Below are 13474 nucleotides of genomic sequence, written 5' to 3'. Positions count from 1 at the left end.
TCACAGTCCAGCCTTTGGCAATCTGCCACCCTCTACTTGGTAGACAGGTTCGTGAAATTTGACGCTCTTACGTCTTTCCTGGAAAATCTTGTAAGGTTCAGCAGTCCTTCAGTGGCTGACCCATTTCTGTTAAACTCCTGTTGTCAGACCCAAGGTTATCCCGGACCTATTGTTAGAATAGTCAGTGCATTCCATTGACTTTTTTTTTTTTTTTTAACTCCCAGCATAGGCTTTGAGTGACAATTTATACTTTACATGCAGAAATGAGACACTGCTCTTTTTTCTTTCTTTCTTTTTTTGGCTGCATTGGGTCTTCTTTGCTACATGCAGGCTTTCTCTAGTTGTGGTGAGTGGGGGCTACCCTTCATTGCGGTGCACAGGCTTCTCATTGCAGTGACTTCTCTCTTCTTGCGGAGCACAGGCTCTAGGGGTGCAGGCTTCAGTAGTTGTGGCACATGGGCTTAGTTGCTCCATGGCATGTGGGATCTTCCCGGACCAGGGATCGAACCCATGTCCCCAGCATTGGCAGGCAGATTCTTAACCACTGCGCCACCAGGGAAGTCCCGGGACACTGCTCTTTGTGTATATTATGCTGCCACTAACTCCCCTTAAAATGTGAACCAACTGCCTCAAGCATTTATTGTATCAACATAGCAGTAAAGTAGGATTTGGACAATTATTCCTTTAGTGGACACATGTAAGTGAGAGAAGTGTCTCTACCAAAATATATAGAGTACTTCTTAGTGAGGTAGAAGGGGTGGTTTGTGACAGTAGTAGGGCTCTTACCATATTTTGCTTTCAGCTCATCTCCTTTGGTATTCGCTTCCATGCTTCACATCTTTGGGACCCATCATTGCCCCTGTCCTTGATGAATAAGTATGGTCTTGGTTGTTGCAATATTGCCTAGTTGGAAATACCCTGGACTTGGGAGTCAGAAGTCCTGGGTTGGAGCCCAGATTATAGCATTTACTGTGTGATTCATTTTAAGTTGTTCAAATTCCTAGTCTGTAAAATGGGAATAATAAATGATGTCTGTTCCCACCCCTACTCCAGCTACCTTCCACTCCTAGTGTTGATCAAATGAGAAAATGAATTTCAAAGTGTCGTGTAACTTACACAGTGCTCTGCCATGGGACCCCCCCCATCCTTACCAAATATGGGCTTTGTGAACTACCGCAGGGTTCATGAAATGCCTCTTTCTGTTACAGGACGGTTATTGAGACTTTCCCCTTCTACGGGCCTCTGTGATCACAAGCAGCTGCCTCTTCACCCACCCAGAGGCAGCCTGGACCTCTGTGGGACAGCTGTTTATGATGACATTCTTTCTTCAGTTAAGCTGAAATCTAGCCTCCTAACTTCAAGATAACTTACACTTCTTGGTTCTAGTTTTACAGAGTAACAAGAAACAGTTCAAATCAGTGCATGTCAAGTTATAGAAATTTATAACTGAGAAAGGGGTCTTAAACTCAGCTTCCTGTTTTTGGCAATTCAATTCAATAAATAAGAGCTGGGGCCTGTCACGTGGGTGCTGTGCTCCGGCACTAAAGGCAGCTATTGTTTCTCCTCCTGATCTCCGGAAGTGGAACCAAAGGGCAGGGAACCAAATGGGGATGAATGGGAAGCAAAAACTTTTTAACTCCTTAATATGCAAAAATGTGGTGGTTTGAATTTTTTTAAGAATCCTTGCTAGAAGAAATAGTACCTGTGTTTATTGGGCTCAGCAGACTACTAATGTACAAATGAACATATTTACAAAATAGAAATAGAGTCAAAGATGTAGAAAACAAACTTATGGTTTGTTTTACCAAGAGGGGAAGGGAGGGAGGGATAAACTGGGAGTTTGTGATTGACATATACACACTATTATATATAAAATAGATAACTAATAGGAATCTACTGGGGACTTCCAGTGGTTTAAGACTTCACCTTCCAAGTAGGTGGTGCGGGTTTGATCCCTGGTCGGGGAGCTAAGATCCCACGTGCCTCCCTGCCAGAAAAACAAAACATAAAACAGAAGCAATATTGTAACAAATTCAATAAAAACTTAAAAAATGGTCCACATCAAAAAAATCTTTAAAAAAAAAAAGAAAAGAATCTACTGTATAGCACAGGGAAGTCAATACTCCGTAATGACCTATGTGGGAAAGGAATCTAAAAAAAAGTGGATATGTATATGTATAACTGATTCACTTTGCTGTACAGCAGAAACTAACACAACATTGTAAGTGGACTATACTCCAATAAAAATGAATTTTAAAAAATCTACAAAAATGAAGACAAAAGATGATAAATAAGAAACACGGATATTTCTTTTTTTTTTTTTTGTGGTACGCGGGCCTCTCACTGTTGTGGCCTCTCCCGTTGCGGAGCACAGGCTCCGGACGCGCAGGCTCAGCATCCATGGCTTACGGGCATAGCCGCTCTGCAGCATGTGGGATCTTCCCGGACCGGGGCACGAACCCGTGTCCCCTGCATCGGCAGGCGGACCCTCAACCACTGCGCCACCAGGGAAGCCCAAGAAACACAGATATTTCTAATTTTTATAAGCTGCCATGTGTTTAACAACCTGTAAATGAAAAACATATTTTCACATAGAGAAATGGGAAAATGGTGATATGGCAGCATGATAATGCCTTTGTGAGTGCTGCACTTCCAGCGCAGGGGGTGTGGGTTTGATACCTGGTCTGGGAGCCAAGATCTAAGATCCCACATGCCTGTCAGCCAAAAAACCAAAACATAGAACAGAAACAGTATTGTAACAAATACAATAAAGACTTTAAAAATGGTCCACATCAAAAAAAAAAAAATCTTTAACAACACTGTAAAGCAACTGTACTCCAATAAAAATTAATTACAAAATAATAAAATAAATGGGTATATTTAGTACTTACTTCAGGGTTTTTGTGAGAAATAAATGAGTTAATTTCCATGAAGTACATAGAACAGTGCCTGACAGTTAATGCCTAATACATTAACTATTTTTTATGAACTTTTGAGGACTGTGAGATTTGACATATTTTTAGTCTACTGGATTTTTTTGAAATAGCATTAAAAAATTAAAAACTGTAACACCCTATTTACCAACCATATCCAATAACAGAATTGGCATGGTTCATCTTTCTGATCACTTTGGTGGTTTCACAAGACGGGACTTGGCTGTCAGAAAAGCTTTATCATGATACTGAAAACTTACTCCCAGATAACATACTTCTTTGGACCTTAGACCAAATTTATGTATTCTAGGAGGTGCTTTTTTTTGGCAGTATGAGTTTGAAGAACTTTAGGGGGGAGTCAGGATTCAACCCTGCCTTCTCTGTTGTTAGGGTCTCGATATCTGCCTTAACTGTCCAGAACTTTTGCTTGCCTTGTATGTAACAAAAGAGATTTTTTTTAAATGTTATCTTTGATTTGGAGGTGTGCTAATTCAAGTATTTTTGTGACCCATTTAGCTTTTAGAGGTAATGAAACATTGATCAAGAACTTCATTTATAACAGACCAATTCATAATAATCCTAGTGGCTTATTTCACAGAAGCTGTTTCCAGATAAAAATACTGATCATGACTTCCCATGATGTTTCCTGAAAGGGTAAAATTAAACTGTGGGAAATTCTTGGAATTTAACTAGTAATTAACTTACAAAGAACCTTTAAAAAAAAATCATAACTCCCCCAAGCTATTATATAACAAAGGACCTTAGGAGTTCAGAATTCTTTTATGTATGTATTTTTTCTTAACTGAAACCCAATGAGCATTGTCCAGTATCTTCGAGTTTGTAACTGAACTAAAATGATTTCTTTAGATAGAGGAGCCTTTGAGTCCAGTATTGGCTTTTAAACCTCAGGTCCAGTCTGGATTTATACTGATGCTGCACATGTTAACCTAGTTATCTGGATGTAAGTTTACTCACGTACTGTATTATGTTACAATCCTAAATGGCATGATTAGGCTCAACGTTTTTAAACATGCAGAAAGCACAATTTAATTTTATCTGCTAGTCAGTTTCCTTTCCAGACTTTTACTTTAAGGAATGTCAGATTTCTATTTGGGGAGGTGATGAATAGACTACATAGAGTGAAAGGAGTGCTTTCAAGGGGCCACATGGCAGAGTGAAAAGAGCATGATTTGGAAACCCTGGATCTGTGTGATACTGGGGAAGTTTCTCTGCTTCTTTAAAAATCTGCTTCCTGGGCTTCCCTGGTGGCGCAGTGGTTGAGAGTCCGCCTGCCGATGCAGGGGACACGGGTTCGTGCCCCGGTCTAGGAAGATCCCACATGCCACGGAGTGGCTGGGCCCGTGAGCCATGGCTACTGAGCCTGCGCGTCCGGAGCCTGTGCTCCACAACGGGAGAGACCACAACAGTGAGAGGCCCGAATACCGCAAAAAAAAAAAAAAAAAAAAAAAAAATCTGCTTCCTCATATGTTAATGGACATAGTCTCTGTCTGGAAAGGTTATAATCTGATGCCACACAGTCCTAGGTGCACAATAAATTCCCAACAAATGGCAACTGTGATATTTTATATAAGAAATTTGTTCCATTTATGTTTAATATTTCAAAGTAGTGCTGAAAGACATTTTGGTCTATTTTGTGACCGTATTAAATAGCCTTATAATTTTAAAAGGTTATCTAAAGACTTTGAGAACACCAAAAGGAATACTTGATTTTGGAATAAACTAACTAGACACTAGAAACTAAACTAAACTAAAGAAATTCTTCTTCTCGATTCCTCTGTTTACTATGTGAGGGTTTTAATGACCATTTCCCCATTTCTCCAATTTTTGACATCCTTATGAATTTAGCTTTAAAAAAAGTTAACAGAATAACTGAAAAAGGATATAAAGTGCTGCCAGGATGGATTCCTCATTCACAATTTTATATTTCATTCCATAATTCATTTTTGGATTATTTGAGCTTTTTATGTTTGTTCATAAAGTGCCCTCAAGGTCACAGGTTGTGTTTTCAAGTTGATCCCCTTGTGAGGGGAAAGGAAAGCATGTCGTAAGGTGCGTGTTCACGGGCTGCACCTTCCTCCCTGCTCTCTCTTATTTTTTTCTGGTTCATCAGTGGTTTGGACTTTGGGTTAGTACATCAGTGTTCCCGGGAAGGGGTGGCTACATTTTAATGCAAGCTGAACTTACATGCAACCTGGGGGCCAATATTTGAAACACCACATATTTTTCTTTCTTTTTTTTTTTTTTCTTGCGGTACACGGGCCTCTCACTGTTGCAGCCTCTCCCGCTATGGAACACAGGCTCCGGACGCGCAGCCTGAGCGGCCATGGCTCATGGGCCCAGCCGCTCCGCGGCATGTGGGATCCTCCCTGACCGGGGCACGAACCCGCGTCCCTGGCATCGGCAGGCGGACTCTCAACCACTGCGCCACCAGGGAAGCCCGAAACACCACATATTTTAATGAGACATAAAATTGTATGGTAAGCCTTCCTTGTGTGTTTAAAAGAAAAAAAAAAAAGTAATGTTTTGTTCAATTTGTTTCTCCAGGTGGCATTTTTCTGAAGTTGTTCATTGAGACTTCCCAGCATTCCTGCAGATATAATAGGTGAGTCAATGAAATCAGATACCCTTACTACCAGTGATTCTCTGGAAACCCTTTCGAGGTGGGTGGCAACTTACTTCTTGAAAGAGATGCAGTGTTCCAAACTTTGGGGCCCTGAATGATAAACACTAGTTTTTTTGTTTTTGTTTTTGGCTAGAAATACCACTTTGATGAACGTACACAAATGTTGTAAAGGACCCTGTAAAGTTTCACTAATGATACTAAGTTTAATGCTGTAAATTCCATACCTTCAGTTCTGACATGGTTTGTTCTGTCACCATTTACAAACAAGTTTAAGACCTCTTTATAATGGGTACAGCTGGCTTTAAGTTGTCTTTCCTTTTGAGCTTCTCTGGGGATCATTCACCCTTTGTTATCATTTCTCTCTGAAAGGGGAAGTAGAGATGGCCCAATTTTAGTTTCTGATGACAGCACGGGTAGAGGAATTGCCTAAATAAAAATGGAAAACAGTTGACTAATAGGTGATTTATGATTAACTCTATAGATTTGAATTTATAAAGGTCACTTTGGGGAATATTAGTAACAGAAATAGGGGCTGAGTAACCTCCTACAGTGTGCATTCAAGGAAATCAAAGTGGAAAGTTAAGTAACTGTCCCCAAAGCCTTTGATCCAGCTCTGCTTCTCAAGAGGGAGAGGCCTGTCCAACCTGGTCCCGTAGGGGCCTTGCTCTTGTCACGAACTTGAGGGTGGGGCTCAGGCCAAGGGAACCAGTGCATGGTGTGTACTTGGGACTGACCGACACCCCGTCCAGGAGGGTCTGCCACGTGCAGGGGATTTGAAGAGTATTTTCACAGATACCACCTCCTTTGTGGAAAGGTGATCTTGTTTACGGATTCTGGGGAAGGAAAAATTGCTCTTATGTCGTGAATTGAACTATTGATTTTTCAAATGTTTTTAAATTGTCCTAACAACTGCTGGTTGGGTTAGGTGAGGAAGCTTGGCTTGTTTTTTTAAATGGGAACTGTAAGCACTTACGAGTTATGAAATTATTTGAGCAAAGTTCCTGCTCATGGGAAAGCCGAGGCTGACCCAAGACAGGTGGGTATCCTGTTGGCACTTTATCCAACTGATCATCTTTAAATATCTGCTCCATGTTTATATAGTGGGGGTGGGAGAAACCGATTGTCTGTTAATAAAGACTATTAATAAAAAATACATACCTTTCCCTGAACATTGAAAATAAAGGATTTATTACTTTTGATTTTCTGAGCCAGGTGTTCATAAACCTGTTTAAAATTTGGCTAATAATAACAATCTGCCGTGCGCTGTTCAGATCCAGAATTCCAGAGACCTGCCAGCCAGGTGATAATTGGGGCTGCTGGTGAGGCCTGCTTTTGCTCATACAGTTCTAGGAGGGGAATATTCTCAACCGAGACAGGCTTGTGCTGGTGAGGGCTGTTTCTTTCCACTCAGAGGCACTGTCTGCTTGAGTGAAAACAGGTCTGATTGCCATTTTGCCTGTTATGTAATGAGTCGAGTGCACCCCCGAGTTAAGGGGCTCCATGTTTCCAGTGTATTCCAATGATGATTTAGTCCCCCTTTGTGAGTTGTCACCCTGGATCAGTTCCAGGCTGGCCTGTTTAATCCAGCTCTGGGGAAAAGCCAATTCCATCTGCCAGTGCCTTCAGCAGCTAAGTCGTGTTTGCCCTTGAAACCCCTGTCTCTGAAGATTTAACCAGATAAAACCAACCTGCTCTGTATCGCTTTTGGTTTTTGTTTTTTGAATTGTGAATTCATCCCAGGTAAATACAATAAAACTTTACCAAATCAGAAGACATAAGAAGAGCCACTCTGATTAACAGCATCTAAATTATGAAGAAATCTGATCCTACCTTCTGCTGTACATGGTCGCTCATGTTATATCAACTTGGTAGAAGGTTTCTCTTGAGCAGAGAGAGTCACTGCAGTTTGGGGAGAGTCTTATCATCAGGAGGCCCTGGCCGGACGCAGACCTGGGTTGGAATTCCAGCTGTGGTGCAAGCTGGCTGTGTGACTAAAGGCAGCCTTCCTTACCTGATGGAACTCTCATCTCTTTATATGTGGATACTACTTCCTTCCAGAGTGGTTTGGAAGAGTGAACAGGCATGATGGCAGCATGCGTGGTACATAGTAGACGACAGGTACGCCCTGCCTGGCTCTTGACCCCAGGCATCTTAGAAAAGGCATTGGACACGAGGTGGAGTGACTGCTCTGCTGGGTAGCTCCTGTGTCTCCCTGGTAAAGTACAAGGCGATTCCTGCTCTGTCCTGCCCCACCTACTCCGTGAGAATTGTGAGGAGCCTTTGAAAAGTAGGAACTTAGGGTGTGTGGTTAGAATCAGAGGGCTTCTATGGCAGGCTTTTTTTTCTTTCTTCTTCTTTTTTTTTTTTTTTTTGTGGTACGCGGGCCTCTCACCGCTGTGGCCTCTCCCGCTGCGGAGCACAGGCTCCGGACGCGCAGGCTCAGCAGCCATGGCTCACGGGCCCAGCCGCTCCGCAGCACGTGAGATCCTCCCGGACCGGGGCACGAACCCGTGTCCCTTGCATCGGCAGGGGGACTCTCAACCACTGCGCCACCAGGGAAGCCCTTTTTTTTCTTTTTAATCTGACTTTCTGGGCTTGAATCCTAGCTCTGCACCTTATAATTAGGTGTATGACCTTGAACAAATTATTAACACCCTCTCTGGCTCTCACCCTGTCTCACAGGATTGCTGTGAGATTAAATGATGTACTGTGTGTAGAGTGGGGCATATGGAACTAGTACCTGGTGAATCTCAAGAAATATGCCAGTAAATTTGCCAGAATACTTTTAGAAGGGAGACAGAGAATCTGACTCAAAAGAATATCTGTGGTTTTAAAATCTCTCCAGTTTGAACCTCGGCTTACTGTGCTGCCTTTTCTATCATGTTATGATAGTTTAGACCAGGGAAGGTCATCTTTGTCCTGAATAAACTTAAGAGTGATCATATGCTGCCATGTGGGACTCACTCATTCAGAAGGGCAGAGCATTGGGAGTTAGTCTTCCTGGATTTTCTTCATGAGTAAACAGATCTTTCCCCATCTGGAAGAATTCCTACCAGAATTGACGAGATTTGCAAAGTGAAAGCTCTAGACCTGCATTGTCCAATATGGTGGCCACATATGGCCATTGAGTATTTGAAATATGGCTAGTATGACAGAGGCACTGAATTTTTAATTTTATTTAATTTTAGTTCATTTAAAATTTAGAACTAATAGTTAATTCAGTTATTGGAAAACTTTTACATATGTGTGGGACAACTTGGGCATCTACTTTTCAACTGTAAATTTTTTAAAGTTTAAATCAGATCAAGTATTTCTGATGAAAATTTAGAGCCTGAGTTGAGATGTGCTGTAAGTGCAAAATACACAACAGATTTTGAAGTGTTCCTGTGAGAAAAAATTATGTCAATATTTTAATACTTTTTATATTGATTCTGTGTGGAAATGATATTTTGGATATTTTGCGTTAAATACATTATTACAATTAATTTCTTTTTGCTTTTTTAATGTTGCTCCTAAAATTTTAAAATAATGTACATGGCTCACAAAATTCTATTGGACGGTGCTGCTCTAGACGATCCTTGAAAGAATCGGATAATTTCTAATTTATTAAGTGAAGTACAAGTTTTTCCAATAGACTGCAGATTATGAAAGTGGTTTTTTTCTTCTTTTAAGTTTTCTGTTTCAGTTTACCAATTAACAAGTTTAGAGGAATTTTTTTAAATGCTTAAAATTGGAAAGAAAAAGCACGTAGCAGATGTGTTACCTGAACCTCACGTGGTACAGCCTGAGGCTCCATTTAGACGTCTTGGCTGTAGTCTTTCCCCTCAGCCTTCTTACGAAATGTACGAAGGGAGGCACTCACCACCATCCACCAGGATATGAACCCACACACTGTTTTTCAGCTAAATATTCTGCTTCCTTGATGATTGTTGGCTCTGAAATTTGATGCAGATACCTTGTTCCCTGGGTCACATTTTGCCATGCCCAGGAGATCGGTTTAGGAACTGTCATCCAGGAGAAAATGACTTTTAATCACCTATAGCAAGTAGCACTCCCTTCTTACTGTAGTACCAGAAATACAGAGATACATTCCTAAGGGAATAATTGCTGGCTTGATGTTTAGTTGTAACTGGTGTGTGTATGAAACGTGAGAAGATAATACAATGAAAGTCATCGGTATTCTGTTTCACATTTATGCCCTGGGTGACACTTAAGTGTATTTTAAGTGGTGGGGGGAAGAGTGTTAGGTTCAGAATCATTTTGGTCTGGGTTTGAGTCCTGGCTGTGTCACAAAGTGATGGTAGTGAGGTTTCCTAACTTCTCTGATTGTGTTCCTGTGTAATTGGTGCCAACAAACACCAGTCACTTTCCTTGTCAAAATTCTTCCATTGTAAGTACTTTATCTGTGACACCCGCACCCCTTTCTGTAAGAAACATGGCGAATACCTTGCCGTCCTCATACTTTTCCATACTGAGCAAGTGAATGAGAGAGTTTACTTTCCAGTACTGTAAACTTTATCTAGGAATTAAACAGGATTTGATATTTATATATTAGATAGAAACCATTATCAAATTTCATGAAGAATCTGAAATTCACTGTTTTTAAATTACAGTATTAGAGTATAGAATTCATTTCCACCAGCAGCTTGAAAGCAGTTAATAGTAGAGGAGAAGCACTTAGTAAGAGAGGATATTATAGCCTTCTCCTTTTACTGAGGGTAAATTGGATGAAATGTACATTCTCTGGATAGAAAATGATAAAATAAAATATAAGTAGGCAGTGGTTTACAAGATTTAGCAAAAGCCAATCAAAGTAATTAAATGCATTAAAGACTTAAACTGAGTGCAGTTCTTTTTCTGTTTCTGTTACTTGCATGTTGATAGGTTGTCTTTTTTCTGGTCAGAAGTCTGGCTGTAGACACTGTGCCTGTCTGAAGGAGAGTCCTGAGCATTCTTCCCAGCAGGGGCATTCCCTTTCTATGAAAAGTGGCTTCCCTTGGTAGACTGTAAACCTCCTGAGGGCTGGTCTGAGTCTTTTATTATACCCTCCGTGCCCAATACAGTGTCTGATGCATGGTAGGTGCTGAGTGAATATCAGCTGAATGGATGGAGGATAAATGATGCTTAGACTATAGAGCTGGTTCTGTAACATTCTCTGAAGAGAACTCTACTTCAGGTACATTATAGGCTGCCCAACACAGTGCCTGACACGTGTTACGTGCTCAGTAAATGTTGGGCAAATGGAGGCGTGAATGTGGGCTTAAGTATAACTTCCAATTTATAAAGGACTTTTGGGAGTATGACCTGTTTGTTTATTTTTTTGATATTTAAAAATATCTTTATTAACATGAGGTCGGAAATAATTTCTTAAGAAACAAAGAGCATGTCATATAGGAAACAATTGATAACTTTGGCTACATTAAAATTATGAACTTTATCAAAAGGCTATATAGAGAGTGAAAAGATAAAATATTTAAAACACTTATAAATTCACGAAGGAGAATATGTAAAGAATGCCTGTGAATCGATACAGAGGATAGGCAACCAACTGAAGCAAAAATCCAGGAGTGGAGAAGGGTGGCGAAATACTTGAACAAGCACTTCATAAAGAGGAACCGCAAGGAACCAGTAAAATGAAAAGTTGCTCAACCTCTTGAGTAATGTGATTACAAACCCCCCACAAGATACACCCTCACCTCCACTTGATAAGCAAAAGGTTTTTAAGTCTGATAATGGCAAATCCTGACAAGAATGTGGAACAGCATGAACTCTCAGATACCAATGGTGAGAATCAAATTATTAGATTCACCCACTTTGTTTTTTTTAACTTTTACTTTTTTTTTAACTGAAAAAAAGTTGACATACAGTATCATGTTAGTTTCAAGTAAACAACATAGGGAATTGACTTTTAAATACATTATGAATTGATCACCATGATAAATCTAGTAACCATCTGAATATAACCCATTTATAATTTGGGAAGCAAAGAAGGTTCTTTTAAGCAGAGAGTTGAAGTTGAACATTAAGAAGGCACCACGAGTGACAGATTGACCAGAGGCCAGGAGCCCAGGTAGGAAGGTGTCAGTGGCAAGAAACGACGAGGCCTGGGGAGGAGAGGATGGGCAGGGCTGCAGCTAACTGATGAAGTGCAGTCCCGGGGGAAGGGGGAAAGGTGCCTGTGAGGTTGCTCTGGGCAGGGGCTGGGGCAGCTCTGTGGCAGAGGGAGGGAGGGTTGCAATAGGGTAAGATTAAAGTACAAGGAGTAGATGTTAAGAGAATTCCCACGTGGTGGCCTCAGTTCTTTTGAGAAGTAGAAGTTCATCTGCTTTGGGGAGAGGAGGTGAAGCCTGGGGTTACAAAGAAGAATCCATGATCCCCTACCTGGAAAGGAACTCTTCTCAATGCTGATGTAGCCATCTTCCTATGAATTCTGGTTCTTTGACGGATAATTCCACAGGGAATTCTGGTTCTCCATCTGATGCAGTTGGTCCACAAGGACCTTCGGGATCTCACATCAGTAGACACAGTTTTGTTGTGATCAGATGCCTAAGTCTATGAAAAACGCTATTTGCAAACCCTCCAGCAAGTTGATTTGGTTCCAGCTGGTACCTCTCTTGTCCGTCCCATATACATGGAGAAGTGCCATAATCCTCATGTAGAAAGCTTTTCTACTTTAATGGTCCACTCTTTAAATTGTTCCTTGAAAGGAAGGGGGTGAACTGACCTCAGGTGAATGAATAGACACTGGGATAGTGTAGAGGTGTCTCCCTCATTATCACCGTAAAATATATTTATGCTTTTACATGAAGCTTGTTAATATAGGTAAATAGTAGCTGCATACATTTTTATTTGGTATTCTTTTTTTTTTTTAATCATCTGCCATGTCAAACCACAGCAATCCATGCTTACAACCAAAGAAGGCCGTAATATAGCTCTGAAGTTCCAAGATCCTGCCCCCATAAACACCCTCTCTACTCTTTGAAATGTCATCATGGCTTTGTAACAGAAACTGACTGCTTCTGAATTAAATATTGATTTAATCTACACTTCCTTTTGGATTAATTCAATAACTAAAATAAAGTGTTCGTAATCTTTTCCCTCTTGTGCTCTCACCCTGTGGGGAGACCACTAGTCATACAGCGGTCCTCTCCTTCCAGACACCAGCATCCCCTGAGCCACGGGGCAGCCATTTACCAGGTATTATAGGGTTGGGGTGCCAGGCAACCTGTAAAGGTGGGACTGGCCCCCAATCTCTGTGCCTTATGTTACCAGCCTAGAACAGCCTGTGAAAAACTCTTAAAGCTAATTGGCAAGCTCAGATGGACTTGGAAATGTACCTGACTTTGATCCAAATTATTCTATATACACAGCCAAGTTGTGTTAGGAAATGGACACTTCCTGTCATTAACTCACAGCTAATGCAGACAAATATGACTGCAAATCCACTTTAGAAATCTCCTGTGACTGGTCTGTAGGAGCTGGGTTCTCTCTTATTGCCTCACTGCCTCATTTCTCTCTTCTTCCTTCTTTCTCAAACTGCATTCCTGATTCAATTAAAGTTCAATCTATTTTTCTCCTACTGTTCATGGAATGACTATGGATTGGAAAGGCACATTCAGACTAGGGTGGTGGTCAACTGCTGTCATGGACTCATTGTTCAAGGTCAGAGTAACCAGTTTATTGGCCATTTATACCTCACATCAAGTATATTTAAGTCTGCCCTTCTAGAAACTCAGACATTTTGGTACGAGGGTAGTTACAGAGAAAGTCACTTGGGCAAAAACTCAGGAATTACATTTTTATTTAGTCTATGTTTTATGCTTGTATATTTATGTCATCTGCACATCTTAAAGATGGTTTTTTTTTTTTGTTTTTTTTTTTACCTGCTCAAAGGTCA

General features: G+C 40.8%; 1 protein-coding gene across 4 annotated transcripts in view; it reads left to right on the top strand.

The window, feature by feature from the left end:
* LHFPL2 (LHFPL tetraspan subfamily member 2) overlaps window positions 1–13474 on the top strand; it is a 184432-nt gene that overhangs the window by 94981 nt on the left and 75977 nt on the right. For all 4 annotated transcript variants that reach the window (XM_073802241.1, XM_019929786.3, XM_033852960.2 and 1 more), the window contains one exon: window positions 5499–5556. The gene's annotated coding sequence lies outside the window, so the exon portion shown is untranslated. The remainder of the gene's footprint in view (window positions 1–5498; window positions 5557–13474) is intronic.

This window comes from Tursiops truncatus, chromosome 3, assembly GCF_011762595.2.
Source record: "Tursiops truncatus isolate mTurTru1 chromosome 3, mTurTru1.mat.Y, whole genome shotgun sequence".
Taxonomy (NCBI): domain Eukaryota; kingdom Metazoa; phylum Chordata; class Mammalia; order Artiodactyla; family Delphinidae; genus Tursiops; species Tursiops truncatus.
This window is presented reverse-complemented; position numbering and strand designations above follow the sequence as displayed.